The 15,479-nt window shown below is 34.2% G+C and overlaps 1 protein-coding gene across 7 annotated transcripts in view; it reads right to left on the reverse strand.

Annotated features, from left to right (window-relative positions):
• Positions 1-14,405, reverse strand: part of rut (adenylate cyclase rutabaga) — a 101,914-nt gene extending 87,509 nt beyond the window's left edge. For all 7 annotated transcript variants that reach the window (XM_070110083.1, XM_070110085.1, XM_070110086.1 and 4 more), the window contains exons 1-2: positions 14,285-14,405; positions 8,666-9,164 (exon numbers count right to left, since the gene is read on the reverse strand). The gene's annotated coding sequence lies outside the window, so the exon portion shown is untranslated. The remainder of the gene's footprint in view (positions 1-8,665; positions 9,165-14,284) is intronic.
• Positions 14,406-15,479: the final 1,074 nt, after the last annotated feature.

Here is a 15,479-nt window from a genome sequence, read left to right on the forward strand (position 1 = left end):
TATATACGGCCCTCAGTTTTTGAGTTACCGATTTGAAATTTTTCTCACATTTTTTAACCCTAAGAAGCTGCTCATTACCACTATAGCATATAGCTGCTATACAAACTGAACGAGCGGAATCAAGTGAAATGGAATGGAATCAATGGTATGGAAAACTTTTTAATTTGGCCAGATATCTTCAAGAAATTCGGAGGATTGGATTATTATCTAAAGCAATGATGTAATACTGAAGAAATTGCTTAGATCGGATCACTATAGCATATAGCTGTCATACAAACTGAGCGATCAAAATTAGGTTCTTGGAAGGAATCTTTTATATTTGTGAAGGTATTATACTAGTAGCTTCGGTGCAACCGAAGTTAACCTTATTTCTTGTTTTTATGATTATTTCGTATCTTATATTTTGACCATTTATCAGCTTTTTACCAATACAATTTATTTTTCCACTCATGATTAGGATACTTCTCTCGTTCTTCAAAGAAAATAAGCTAAAAACGATGCGGAAGGTTTAAATAAAAATCAAGCATAAAAATATTTAAGCTACTCAATGAAAATCTCCTTTTTCGTTTGCAAAATAATTCCCATGCACTCAAAAACAATAGTGTCGCCAAACTCTCAGAAACCGTTGCAGTCTACCGGTGGAAGTGAATGTGAGTTCTTTTCTCAAAATTAACTCATTGATTTAATACGTTAGGAATGATAAAGCAATTTTTCAAAGCGTCGGACGTGAAAGGATTATGTTTTAAATTCATTTGTAGAAAATTTCCTTAGCTTAGAATAAAAAAGGTGGAATACTTGATGGTAATCAAATACGGCAATTAATGAAAATACAGATTTTATTAATGTCGTGACTGTTCTGGAAAGTCAAATTTGGAAAAGCTGTGTGTTGATATCCGAAAATTTCCTATATAGCCATAAAGCAGCAAATTATGAAGCAATTGTGAAAAATATCGTGACAAATTTTCAGACCACAGGAGTAGTCATATTTAAGTTAGACCATCGCCGTAATCGTTTGGATAAAATTTCGTATAATTTTTGAAAATATAGTGAGCAATAGAGAAAGCAGACTAGAATCTAAAAGTGATGGAAGCAGTTATCAAAGTATATGTGAACTGCTCACATTAAAAGTTATTTTTTGTAAATATAACTTATTTTTTTGATACTTTCCCTTCTGTTTACTTCGATTTTGCCATATTTTTGAAAACAAAACCGACTATATAATAAAAATAAACATAAATCTTACAGAATCATTCGATAGTTTCATGAATTTCGTGCTCAAGTCTAAAATCGACCTTATACTAGGGCAATAAAACCACTGTAGATCAGTATAATATTTGAACATCATTATTTAGAAATTCATGAATTGTCCCTAAAAATCACCAAATTTTATTATAAGTTTAAAGGCAATTTTATAAAAACAACTATGTCATATTTACTAATTTTAAGATTCTAAATTAACAATATTAGAGTAGCTAATATTTCTTTTATAATTCGACGGCCAATGTTTGTTGCGGCAAATGTAATGCGAGCACAATTATGATATTCAACCTGGACATTTTTATTTAATTTTCTGGGTATATTTTTTACTAACCGGACTCATCATATAATTTGACATTTTCCTACCTATAATTCTATTGAGAATCTAAGGAAGAATATTAATATTAAAACCCTATGAAAGGATCAATATTTCTAGTATTAAAAAGCTATTTATCTATTTAATACAGTTTTTGTTTCCAAAGTCAGGCACCTACAAATTTCACTCAACATATAACAAATTTTTGTAAACAATTCAAATACAATCACTTTCAGAAAATTTATCTTATCAAGAGACAAACTGGCTCTGCGGCGGAGCCATCACAATTAGAGACACTTTTATTGCAGTATATTCAACTAATTTGATGTTGTTATTATTAACTTATTGTAAAATAAATATTAGCATTTAATAAGACTACATGGCTTCGTGATAAGAACATTTTCATTAATAATAGCAACGCCCATTCGGGTGACGTCATAATATACTAAGGCAGATTTGTAGCAATCAACCTGAGGTGAATAAAGAAACATGTAATGAATTATATAAAAATATAATATAAACAACAGCTTTGTTTACCAATAAAAACAAAATGAAATTTGAATAATCAGTTCATGAAGTAAATCTCAATTAGCAACGGATCAATGAGAGCCGCCGCTTGATGACATCTAAACTAAAGTAAACGGTTTTCGGAGTGACTTTAATGTGACTTCTTCTTTCATTCGCGCTGCTGTTGTGGTTAATTTACATAAATACATTTGTATGTACATATATCTGTGTGATAATATGTACATAAATATGCATGTGCTGCGACGTTGTAAACAAAATAAAGCGAAAATATAAACAATAAGCGGCATTTATGCGTAATTCTGGTGAATTTTGTTTACAAAAACAAATAAGGCAAACTGTGTGAAGTTTCTTGTCAAGGGAGATTTAAGAGATTACCGGCAATATTGCATATACAAATATACATTTATATGTAGATACTTGTTAACATACATAGCTATAAACATGTACACATTGAGGAATGGAGGGTAAAGAAAATTTATAGTTCTGCCATAAAGTCCATTTTTGAAGTGAAATTTTTTCCATCACGATAGTAAAATCGCTCGACTGCAACGAAATTGTGTTACACTAAGAAATTTCATCACCAAATCAGTTTACTTAGAGAGGCATTGTGAAGGCTGAACCGATATGAGAGTTGACCCTCCAAACATATCGGTTAAATTAGCGGTTATAAAAATGTTAAGGTTCGTATGAGTTTCTGAAGGCCTAATTGACAATTCTTAACGAAAATCTTGTGTACGTGTGTTCATCTGTTTCTTGCCCACATACCTTATGAATTGCACAGTGTGCATGTGTTAGTTTCCACGCTAACTCTCTTAATTTATCAGAAGTTCGGTAGCCGTGACTAGCTGTAGAGATTTCTCTATAAAAAAGTTAGCAGGTTGCCATATTGTCTGTTTACAAAATTTAACTCTCTGGAAGCATTAGGCTTACAATATAAATATCAAAAGAAGTTTTAGAACGTTTGCTGTCGGAAATATATTTTTTAACGGTTGCCATATGTTTCAAAATCTCGCTAAATTAAAATAATGCGATAAATAAAATACAATAATATTTACATCCAAAAAAAACTCGTTTAAGAAAGTTTATAGGTGTAAACATTTTAGAGAAGGGTTGCCACTTAAATGGAAAATTGGAATATTACATTTTAGATAGCTAAAATTTTAAATAAGTTGTATTGTAAAAGAATTTCTGTCGGAAACAGCATTTCTGTCGGTTTCAAAAAAGGTTACCATATGTTTAAAAATTTCATTAAATTAAAATAATGCGCTAAATGAGATATATATTGGCACTAAACTAAACGAGATTAAAAAATTAAGTTAAAAATATTTTTGAGAGTGTTGCCACCTGTTTAAATTTTCTGTTAACCTAAAATTATACTAGTTTTATTAATAAGAGCGATAAATTATGTCTATCTCTAAAGACTTTTAGTAGGAGAGTTTTGAGAAGAGTTGCCATCATGAACTGATAGCAACATTGATATTAAATGAAAGTATTTCCAAAAAGATCAGCGGTTCATGTATCGGAAATCAATCCTATAAAGTTGAGAAGACGCTAAACGAGATAATAAAATTTAGATCTAAAATATAACTGGATAATATTAGTTCTACTCCGTATTATTTTTAATATTTATGATACATTCAGTCAAATTACACTTCTGTGACGCACATAATTCTCTAATTTACCATTAAAAGTGATGCATCATACGCCCATGTCAACATTGAATGTGTACTTTGAACAGTAAAACGCTTCCGAAACGCTATATGGGATGATTGGCGCACATGCATACACACATATACATATGTATAAATATATATGTAGGCACATATGCTTATATATTTGTGTATAAGAATATTCATATCGATCCATTATATGCAAATCGCTTTGCAGTGTTTTGGAGCGGCATAAACAAACAAGGACGCTGGGGAGCCACTCTGGCAGCATTTGAGACTGCAGCAGTGGCAGCGATTACGTCGACTAAAGACAAAGCCAAGACAAAGTAACGGTCTTATTTATTTAAGAATAAGTTTACAATGTTTATTTTGTAGTGGCAACGTTTCTGTTTGAAGTTCAAAAGCTTCGAGGGATTTCAACATGAATTCAGACATACATATGTATATGGTATACTTCCTAAGAAGGATGTATTACAAACATATGGTTACAATTGTTTAAAAAAAACAAAATGCAGAAACAGTTGGCGACAAAAGTAGACATTTGTTTTTTAAAATTTCTATATTATTTGTAAAATATGAATGGAAAATACGAATATCAGGTTTGCATTTTTGTATGAAATAATTTTTTTTTGTTATTTATGTATATGGTAGGTTAGGTTAGATTGAATGGTCGATCCTAACTGGAATTTCACTTGGATCGCTTATAACGCCGGTCCGTGTGGTATCTAAAACTTCTATAAACTTGTTATTAAAGACACTTATAAATCGACAAAGCGCTTGAAGCCGATCACAAATTTGTATAGGCGGATAATGTTAGTTTCGGTTATGTTTCCTGGTTCCATCAGCCATTCAAAGATGTTTCCAAATATGATTGTGTTTGCAGATAATTCCTGAAGTGGGAGTGAAGTATCGACCAGATCCGAAAAAGTAAATTGAGTTTGAAAACTGTCTAAACATTTATGATAACGTTCAAGCAAATAGGAAAGTTATACTGTCAAGTATAACATTTGATAATGGTCTACTGTCAAGCAATAATTTAAAAATAAAATTTGAGTGACAGCGTCGACATCATAATATTTCAAAAGTCTTTATAAATAAGAAAGTCTGTCAATGACTCCATATTTGAGGGCAATAAACACTGAGCTTAAAACAAAAATAAAGAACATAACATTCGTGCAATATTATATAACCAAAATGGAGCCACAAATTTCACACCATCCTCCTCCTGCTATTCCGAATAGGAAATTGAATATAACAAAGCCGCTTTATTTTATAACCAAAACCCCTATCGCAATGTAATAGATCAGCAGTTTTTGATGAAAAGCACAAATAACAAGTAAAATAAAAACAATAAGGCACATTTCGAACGATCCAGTTAAGCGATTATTTGTACATATTTCATGAGCACATATGGGGTTTAATACAGAGTAATACATATATAACTACATATGTATGTACTTATGTACTGACGTACCATAGGCACTCATAGTTTCCCGGATGGCTCAGCCAGCCGGCTGCTGTTGCTGTTTTATCGATTTTTGCGCCAGCCAATAACTAACGGTAATGGCCGAGGCAGAAGATTTTTCAAGTTCGCCACTTTGCCAGTGGCCTGAATAAACAACAAAGGATGCATTGTGTGGAAAAACGGTACACCAGTAAAATACTAAATGGCGCAAGCTAAAGAACTCGTTGTTGCTTTTGTTGTGTTGGCAAAATTGCTATGGTTTTAGTTACTTCCGCTGCCTTTTAAATATTTGTGAAGAGCGCACTTTCTACGATTTCTACATGTTTTCGACAAAAAACAATAAAACAAACTGTATTATTAGCAGGAAGGAACATAACTTTGGCATGGAGGAAGGAAAGGCAGTAGAATATACAACATATTTTTTGGTTGATACTCACATATCTAAGTGTGTATGTAACATAAGTATACAATATTTGTACAATATATGAAAACTTTTTACATAGAAAAAAGTGTGTACTTTCATACTCTTAGTCTTCCTTCTTTGAAAATATACACTAATAAGGGTTTTAACAATTTTCAAAGAAAATTTTTATAAAAAAGAAAAACAAGACAAAAAGTTGCAGCTACGGTTGCATCGAATCCATAAAACGCTTCACAGGTGCAAGGTTTTAAAAATATCTTGATGTTGATTTTGACCGGTCTGGTTTTACGCCAGCTATATGATAGTTATCCATCATAGGAAATGTAAAACTTTCCTCTGTTGTCCTGATAATTGGACTTTACTGGAAAGGACCCTGGTTTATGTCAGGTTAGGACTGTCACTTTAATTCCTAAAACTATTTGGAGCATATAATTTTTTACAACTACAATATAAGTCAAATGTATTTTCATGTGCCCGTTAATTGTCTTCAGATTCAGTTAAAAAATATATAAAAATTATCAAGAAGAGGAGACAATGAAGTCTAGATTTAATATCACCTGCTTTAAAGAATAGGACGATTCGGGGTTACCGTAACGACTTTGTATCCTTAGAAGAAACAACATATTGTACCTAGTACTATTTTCAAGTTGTCTGACTTAACCAAACTATTTGCGAAATGGAGATATGCATTTAATAAAAAATTATTTACATTAAAATATCTATTTTAACTCGGACGAAGTTAATAGCTAATCAAAGCTAATTTTGCCTGACAAATAACACACAATCGTTCGATTTTTGAAAGGTTTTACGAACTGTTTTTAAGCCCATAACAACCCTTCAGTACACATAACTATCGAGGGTTGTTCAAAATACCAGTAAACCACTCAGTCCCTTTTGAACAAAAGTGTAAGACTAATTCACAATCACACGAAAAATAAGGGTAAACGCTTGTGCACCCTTAATGAGCGAATTACCCTGTTGCTTTTAAACTTTTCTAACCACTAACCTTACATAGTGGCTTCAACATGTTTTCGGTTACCCTTCAAGCTCAAGGTGGTGCAAAAAAATGCACAATAATTTAAATACGATTTGCAAGTGGTTCACTTACCATTACGTTTACTACGTTTTACTACGAACTTTCCCGAAGCCGCAGCTGTTTTTATTGAATTCACATTGGGGTAACTTTACCCCAGTTACGCTGTCACAGCTGAGCTCTTGTTTCGCGTTGGCTTTGGGTCGCTGCGCTTTGCGTAAGGTTGCGTCATATCGAAATTCATTTATGTGTGTTAAACGGACTCTTTTATGGTCTCATTTGGTGGATTAAATTGAGTTATTGCTGAAGCAACAGGAACTATTGGAAGTTTTCTTGAGAAATAAATGGCACGTTTTAACAAGTGAAAGTAAGATGCAGGTCTTTGACAGCAGAGAATAATGAATGTATCAAGTACAACATGGTATCCTGTTCTTCCCGCTGTTTACATTATTACTACATAATAAGTTCTGTTCATGATCATATACTCAGTTTTCATTAACGATATATGCCATTATACAACCATAAAAAAGCAACTGAACTTTAATCTAAAATTTTACTTTCGTCGAAATCGTACATCCAACATTAGACATATGGTATCTCTACCGCGATGTATTACCAGTGACGAAAAGAGAATAATTTATAGCGAAGTTAAAGCCGACAAGTTGAGATTTTAAAACCGATTTTGGAGCACTATTAGTCGGGGGCCACCGGGTTTAGCTTTGACCCTAGTTTTCGACCAACATAAAAACGAGTTTTTGAATAGCAATTACCCCTCCGTAAACAATTTCAAAATTTATTTTTGAAATGAAAATGTTACTTATAAGGTATGTTACCGATTTGAATTTAAGTACCTACCAGAATGGATATTGCTGACTAGACTTTGGCAAGAAATGCTTTCTGAAATAGTATGTCCAGCGCAAGAATATTTTCGTGTTGGAAATAGATTCTGGTTGTTGACTTTAACATTTGATATTTTTCTGTATAATTGAATTTTAAAGAGCTTTCCGAAAAGGGTCAAAATGCCCGATATAGGGTTAAAATACCTGGAAATATATTTCATATGAAATTGTAGATTTCTAAAGACAAGAGTTGTCCGTATTCATTTTTATAAATATTATCCATATATTTTCGCTTTCGGCGTTTCTTATACCCTGAACAGGGTTTTTAAATTTGCCACGAAGTTTATATCACACAGAAGGAGACTTCGGAGACTCAATAAAGTATTGGTCCACAGAAAATATAAAAAAACCTACGAAAACATTCTGAATGATCGGAACGTGAAACTGCGTGATATAGTTGACATCGTTAGAGTTTCAGAAGAACGTGTTAGCTTTATATTGCATGCGCATTTGTCCATGAGAAAGCTTTGTTCAAGTGTCGATGATTCTGAGCTGTGTTTGGGCATGTTCAAATGTAACAAAACGGACTTTTTCGGCGCTGGAATGATTATATTGATGAATAAAGTAAATTTTGAATAAAAATAAACCGTGTTTTCTTTGTTAGATCCGGTCAGCCCACGTGTTATGCTATTAGAAATGCAGCTATGAAGAGTATTATAGCTTCGGTGCAGCCGAAGTTAGTTTTTTGTCTTGTTTTGTTCAATGTCGGCGTTTATTTTTGATAACATACAGTAACTGAAATGGATTGAGTTCAACATCTAGACAATAACTGCCACTTCGTGGCAACGTATAATTTATGATTCGCCGTTCAAAATCATATACTAAATATTATTCACTTCACATTTGTATTGTGATATTATTATGCATAAAAATAATCTCTTTCAAGTGCGCAGCTTTTTGATAACGACACGACAATCAGTCACTATTCACTTAACTTTTTACATGCACACACATATACCTACATTCATATTTACTATTGTATAAATATATTTACGTAAAAATGTGTATCAGTTTATGCTGGAAAGTGCTTGAGACGCTAGAAACTTGCAAAGATTTATGATTATTTTATCACTTACCTTTCACAAAACGCTGGCGGAAATCAATGCAACAGCGTCGCCTAGGAGACAATTTAATTTGTAGCAGACGAAGTAGCACAACGAGTGCAACTCCCAGTCGACTGGTGATATTTATACATATGTTTGTATGTATGTACACTGAGGCTATCAGACAACAATTCTGTATCAATTTTCTCAAACACTTATATGTTGTTGTTATTTATTTTTGTTGTTGTTGTGGTTTTTTTCGTTTTGTTATATATTGTTGAAAATTTCAATTTTGTTTACTTCACATCACTCATTTACATAGACTTTTTGTTGTGATATATTTACTCTACTTTTTTTACACCTTTTATTAACGCGTTATATACTCGCATGCATGTATGTGTGTATGTTGGTATATAATATTTTTCTACACAATTCGACGATTTTCGTTATTTTTCTATATTTTACTCGAAGAGAAGCTCCTTATTATTACTAGTATTATACGATTGCAACTAGAACAGAGTCGCTTGTGGAGCTGTAAAGTGAGTGAGAAAGAAAAAGGAGAAGAGGAAGAAGCAGAAGAATATTGCATGAGAAAGACGTTTGTATGTATGTATGTAGACAGGAAAACAAAACGTGAGAAGCTGCAAAGATGGCAGACACATAACAAATACGAAGTGATGCATACATACATATATACTATATTTATTATCTATATATATATACTAGATATATGTGTGTGTATTTGCAACGTGCAGACACCAGCGACGGACAGACATTTGCCATGCACAAAATGTTGAGCTTGCAAAAGACGAATTGACTTCGTGCTATGCGCTAAATACATACATACATAGGTATATATTACAAATACAATCATACATACATACATACGCATTTATATGTGTGTGCAACGAATGTTTGAATTGTGAAGCAAAAGTAATCAAATAAAGCATAAGTAAATTGTTAAAATGTCATCAGCGATGTATCTAAAAGATACGGTAGGATACCGGTAAATGTAGATATGTATGTATGTTATCTACCAGCTCAAGAGCATGCAGCGAGAATGTGTCTGGAAAGCCGGTCACAGACGCTTGAGTTGCTTTTCTTCAGCTGCACAGCAGTAATTTCGCACATTTATACAAATAATAACAACAACAAATATAAATTAGAAAAATAAGAATGGAGACGCTGTCGATAGATTTGTAGCCAGTTTGGGGCAAGTGAATTATGGGAATTGCTTCAGCTTGGCGTAAGCTGTTGGGAACCGGTGCAAATGCTCAACTGACATTCGCTTACAAATGTCAAAATATTTTGCTAGCGTGTCATTTTCGGCGGCATGGGGAGCAGGTGCACGCCCGGATGTAAATTTAGTGCGTGACTACTAAGCGTAGGGTTCTAGGTGCGTATCCAAAGCGATAATTTTGATATCGTAAAACTTGGGTTTTTGAATTATAGACCTTTTATCATCATCTTCAAAGGTTATAAAAACAAAACTGTTGTGAAACGATGGATCTCTGGTTCATGTCACAGGCTAGGCAAAGTAGAAAATTGTAGAATACGTTTTTTCAAGTAATATCTACACTATGATTGACTTTACTGCTGCGAATTTTAGAGACAAGCCGGGTCAAACTCTCATGAAGAACTTAAGCGCCACATTATTATTATTATCTTGCAACAATCAAGCACGTGAAGGCCCACCAAAGCGACTTTGTCCGAGGCAAGCCTTTTTCAGTTGGACAAACACACAAATTGGAAATGTGAACATTCGCTTGGCTGGAAGAAACCGTGAGAATGCGTAAAATTTCACGTAATAGCGAAAAGGTCGGAAATGGCGCTGAGCGGAAAGCATAATTGAGTGGATGTAGTACATTCATATGTATATAAAGTGGAAAGAAGAACATGCCGAGAGTCCGACAAGCCATAATAGCTAGCCAGCGAATCGTTTAGAGCTGACAACGATAACAAAAACAACAACTAATGTACGGCTGTTGGCCAAAAAACACAGAAAACAAAAAAAAAAAAAATTGTGGCAGCAGCTGTGCCCAGGGGTAAGGTGGAGCAGTTCAAATACACACAAGTGCAGAAAACGTGAAATGCGCAACTTCGAAAAGCCAGAAAGGCTAAAAAAAAAAGCCAGAAAGGCAGCGCGCAAAGGTACCAACCAACATTTGTGCAAATACGAGTATAAATAAATATTTTCGAGCACATACGTAGGGTAGTATATACATATTTACAATTGTATGTATGTATGTTTGTTTGTTTGTCAATAAGTTTTGTGTATAAAAGGCACAAAGCATGTAGAATTATGTGTGTGTTTGCATATCTGCATTTACGTGGAAGTTGCTTTACCGTCGTAATAAAACTTTGCAGAAGCCAGGGCAAGCTCGTACATACATACATACATATAAACAGACGATTGTGTGAATGACAACAAAAGAAATAAGAAGCAGTAAAAGGAAGTAAATGGAGAATATATAGCACGACAATCCGTTGAAGATGTTCGTTTGATGAGTAACATTTGGTTATGAGGAGCAGCAATTGCACTGTGGGTCATTTACATGAGTTTTCGTTGCAAAAAAATTTTGCAAATTGTATTTGGTGCATCGTTTTTATAAAATGACACTAGCTCGTTCGACGCATACTACGTTTTCGTCTGATCCTTTTTACTATTACTGACTATGTTTTTAGTTTACTTTCTTCAACTACTTTATGCCTATAAGGAAATGAAACTATAATCAAAAGTTGTTTTCATGCAAAACGGTTGTGATCTTAGCTTTCCAATTCAAAACATTGAGCTTAAATTTTTTTAACAAAATTAGTTTTTAGCAACGAATATCTGACATAAGCAGTTGTTACCATAATAATCGATAAGTCGTTTTGTCGTTATGCCATCCCTATATAAAAAATGTCTAGAGATCTTCGGTAGAATTAAAAAATAACAATAATTGATATATATTATTCATTTTATGAAATTGCTATCATTCGAGGGAACTATTCTTAGAACTCTCAACAACACTGTTCTTCTAGAGCGTGACAAACGACAAAAAATTTCTAAACATTTTGGTAGAACCTTTTTCCACAAAACTTAAATATTTTGTAAAGAAAATCAATAATATAATGCCAAATCAAACTACCCTCTAACAACATCTATTTATATCTATGTGCTACATTTGTGTATTACTTTTGCCACGAACTTACTTAGAACTTACGAGTTTTCGACAAACACAAAAAAAGGGTTTTGTAACGGGGATCCCTCCTAGGCAAACAATTACAAACTATGGAATACATTTCTGAAATGAGAAAGCTTCCAATAAAATCAATCAGTCTTGCAGAGGCAGCTTATTTGTAGACCCTTTTTTTATTCGTCTGAAAAGATGTCGAAACCGTTTACTAATAGTAGAAAACGATTGTTTGGATTTGATTGAAATATATATAAATATATGCACTGCACCACAACCGCATTCCGTCTCGCTGTTTGCCTATGCATTACGAAAGTTCGCAAACGGTCCCCCTGCCTTTAAATAGACTATCTGTTTGTTTGATCGTTTATCTGTTTGTCTGCTGCTTCTGTCTCCAGCGAGCTTCGACGCAAACAAACAAGCAAACACGATTACTCTTCAAGTGCAAAGCGCAACGTGTGTCTCTGTGGGGACATAAGAAGAAGCCCACAACAGGAATGTTCCAAATGTCGATGGCCACGTACGAGCATTGAGACACAAACAAACAATAACCGTATCGCACATTCACGAGGTCGGTCTTTGTAAGCGCCAAGCTGCAGATACTGTTTTTGTAATATTAAAAACCGAGTTTGTTAGACTGTTTCTGTTTTATTACTCTGATTCCAAGAACTCCACATGCACAGAAATAAATAAAAATAAAAGCTATTTTATTGTTATGGTTTTTGTTATTGTGTTTTTTCATTGCTGCATAAGCGGCTTAATTAATTTTTGAGCGTACGCTTGTAGTTTGTTAAATGTATTTTATGTTTGTTTTTATGTTTTCTCTTTTAACTTTTATTTCAGTGCGGCTTTTGTTGTAGACACGAGTGGCGTTGCATTTGTGCATTGTTGCTTTAGTTTTGATTTTTTTTACAACATTTAACTTGTTATACCCTGAACAGAAAATATTAAGTTTGCCAACAGAATATATTAATTTATAACACCCAAAAGGAAACGTCGGAGACCCTATAAAGTATATACTTGTATGTATATAAATGATCAGCATAATGAGCTGAGTCGATTTAGCCATGTCCGTCTGTCTATTCGTTTGCCTGTCTATATATACGCCAATTATTTCATAGTTTTTAAGTTAAGGATCTAAGATTTTGTCCTTTCTGCCTAAGATGCTGCACATTTGTTGCAACTGCCGTTATCGAACCACTACAGCATATAGCTGGCGTACAAATTGAGCGATCGAAATCAAGTTCTTATATGGAAAAATTTTATATTTGTATAGGGTATTATAGCATCGGTGCAACCGAAGTTTACAATTTTTTTTTGTTTTATATTTATTTATGTGCTGTTAATATGTACGTAGGATATGCAATATGTGTAGCTGTAAGCGTTTATCACGTTTAGCTCATACATTTTTTCACACAATTCCAATAGCATTTTCGTTATACTTTTTTTAGTTTTTGCACTCACTGTTTTTTACATACATGCATACGTATGTTACTCATGGCATTTTCGACTTATGATTTTTATTTTATTTTTTTACTCTGTTCTACTGTTTGCTTTGCAATTTTTAGCACATTTGTTTGTAAGTTGCTCACCACCCACCAAATTTATTCGCGATTATCTAAGAATTTCCACGCTGCTCAGCTGGAGACTCTGCGTTCTTCAAATCAAATAAATTCAATATTGGGTGTTTCATTACACCCAACGCGGCATATCAGTTTGCTTTTTTGCAGACATCTATTTGGGTTGCTATTGATTTTTACGTGTTTCTTAATTTAGCCTTAAGATTATTTATATTTCTTCGATTTTACATTCGCAGTATTACTTTTTACAATGTGCCACACACAAACCAATACGTAGTTTTTTGCTATTTTGCAACTTCACATATCACACTTTACACACACAGGATGCTAAACAACGCGCATTTGAATAAACTAACAACTATTTTGTAACTGTATATTCGTCATAATTGCAAAGTGAATTGTTATCACAAGTTTTGACCTTTTTTTGTGCAAGTTGCGCGTCTCAAATGCACACCAAGCGCCGCGTTGAAGCACACAACACATTTGTAGACACCTTTGCGGGCACACCCATACAAGCGCACACGCACAAACATACATCTACGTCACTCGCTGTGGACTTGAACACCCAGAATGAAGCACCAAAACCGAATTAAAGCGTAAAAAACAATAACAGAAAAAAAACAGGGAGAACACAGCAAGCTATACGCAACAAATTAGCAGCAAGTAGAAGTTCATGAAGTACAACAAAAGCTAATTTTTTTACTATGCCAAGTGGAAAAAATATTAAACTAAATAATTTAAAGCAAACATTTGTTTAAACTAGCGTTTAAGTGAGTTTTTCTCCAATGGCTCCAGCAAACAACTGCATATACATACGCAGTTATGCATGTATGTATGTACAAACACAGTCCATCAAACGTAAACGACACACACAGCGCACGCACACGCACACACACCTCACTGCACCAAACTTGTGTGGAGAAAAAGGTGCTTTACGCTTTTCCGTTGCGTTCCCAGCGCGCTTTTTACTGTTTTCCGCGCTCACACACGTTGACGACGAGTTGAAAATGAAGACTGTTCGCACTCTGCACGCTACCCTCATAAAAAGGCGCTGTTGCTGCTGCTGCGGCGCGCTGCCACCGCTGTCATTGGTTGCTCACAATCGCTGCAAGTACAATTTTTTAGTACTCGCTGTGCTATCACGCTGCATTCTCACGGGACCCACCGACTCATGAATGAAACTGTTGTTCCCCAAAACAACAACAGTCAGTACTCGTCGGTGCTCATAGCGGCATATGCCCCCAATAGCAGCGTTTGGTAGGCGGCGAGAGAGGCGCTTCTTTTTTGTTTGGCGCTCTTAGTAAAACATGCTCCCGCTTTGCCTTTGACTGCTCTAACTGCTGCCGCGAGTGGCTCGTGTTTGTTTGTTGTCCGCAGTGCTGTCGTGCTCTATGTCCTGTGTTTGTGTGTGTTGTTTTGAACGCGCTCTTTTCCAATGCGTTAGCCAGTTTCCCCAAGTCTACATGTGTGTGTGTGTTGTTTGGGCTTTGGCCATTTCATGCGTGTGAGTTTTGTTTTCATTCTTAAGTAATTATGTCCATATTAATCTTCTCTAGTGTGGGTGTGTAACGGTGTGCGCATGATTTTTAGTACAGTTATACTGTCAAAGTGGGGAATTTCTTTAGACAAAGTCTAGACTGCCGGTAAACTTTAAGAAAAGTATTATTAGAATCTAATTTAAAAAAAAGGTAATACTCAGAGCCCATGAGAATCTTATGGTTAACAACGACATCGGGGTAATCCTAAATAGAAGAATGTAGGGACATTGAAGCATTTTTTGATCTATAGAAACAAAGTCAACTAAGTTGTTTGTCAATTTAAAGTTCTTAAATAAAATTTTTGTTATATTAGACACGTGGCGACCCAAATAAAGACACACTTCTAGCCTAAAACTAGACTTCAAAAAAATATCTAATATTGTAAGACCTACAAATATTTAATAATAATTTCTACTCTCAAGGGCTAGGAGTATATCATATTTGTTATATAATTAAAATTTGAACATTACAGAATATAAGATTCGGCAGAGTGGTGCCACAAGCAATAGTTATTCGCAGTTCAGGAACACAAAAATGTAGGTGAAAATGCCAA

Source organism: Bactrocera oleae, chromosome 5, assembly GCF_042242935.1.
Source record: "Bactrocera oleae isolate idBacOlea1 chromosome 5, idBacOlea1, whole genome shotgun sequence".
Lineage (NCBI taxonomy): Eukaryota > Metazoa > Arthropoda > Insecta > Diptera > Tephritidae > Bactrocera > Bactrocera oleae.